Source organism: Arachis duranensis, chromosome 7, assembly GCF_000817695.3.
Source record: "Arachis duranensis cultivar V14167 chromosome 7, aradu.V14167.gnm2.J7QH, whole genome shotgun sequence".
Taxonomy (NCBI): domain Eukaryota; kingdom Viridiplantae; phylum Streptophyta; class Magnoliopsida; order Fabales; family Fabaceae; genus Arachis; species Arachis duranensis.
In genome coordinates, this window is record NC_029778.3 from 7,697,200 (window position 1) to 7,698,146 (window position 947).

Below are 947 nucleotides of genomic sequence, written 5' to 3' on the forward strand. Positions count from 1 at the left end.
CGAAAAACAAGAAAATAAAGAACAAGGAGATTAAAGAACGGGTCCACCTTAGTGATGGCGGCTCGTTCTTCCTCTTGAAGGTCTTATGGAGTGCTTGAGCTCCTCAATGTCTCTTCATTGTCTTTGTTGCTCCTCTCTCATGATTCTTTGATCTTCTCTAATCTCATAGAGGAGAATGGAATGTTCTTGGTGCTCCACCCTTAGTTGTCCCATGTTGGAACTCAATTCTCCTAGGGAGGTGTTAATTTGCTCCCAATGGTCTTGTGGAGGAAAGTGCATCCCTTGAGATGAATCTCTCCATCTCCCATGACTCGGAGGTGAAAGCTTTTGCCTTCCCTTTCCTCTTTCTAGAGGTTTCTCCGGCCTTGGATGCCATAAATGGTTATGGAAAAACGAAAAGCAACGCTTTTTACCACACCAAACTTAAAAGGTTTGCTCGTCCTCGATCAAAGTTGACCCTTTTTGAGTTTGAAAGGGATCTCAGGGATCACCTTCTTCATGGCCACAACTTCATAGAAGTGGTCTTGATGCACCTTTGAGATGAATCTCTCCATCTCCCATGACTCGGAGGTGAAAGCTTTTGCCTTCCCTTTCCTCTTCCTAGAGGTTTCTCCGGCCTTGGATGCCCTAAATGGTTATGGAAAAACAAAAAGCAATGCTTTTACCACACCAAACTTAAAAGGTTTGCTCGTCCTCGAGCAAAAGAAGAAAGAAGAGAGTAGAAGAAGAAGAAATGAAGGAGATGGAGATGGCTTTGGGGTTTTATGAAGGATGGATGTGAGAGGTGAAGAGAAAGATGGGATTTGATAGGTGAAGAGTTTTTGGGGTGTGTGGTGAATGGGTGAAGAAAAAGAGAGAGAGTGGTGGGGTAGGTGGGGATCCTGTGGGGTCCACAGATCCTTAGGTGTCAAGGAAAAGTCATCCCTGCACCAAATGGCATTCAAAAA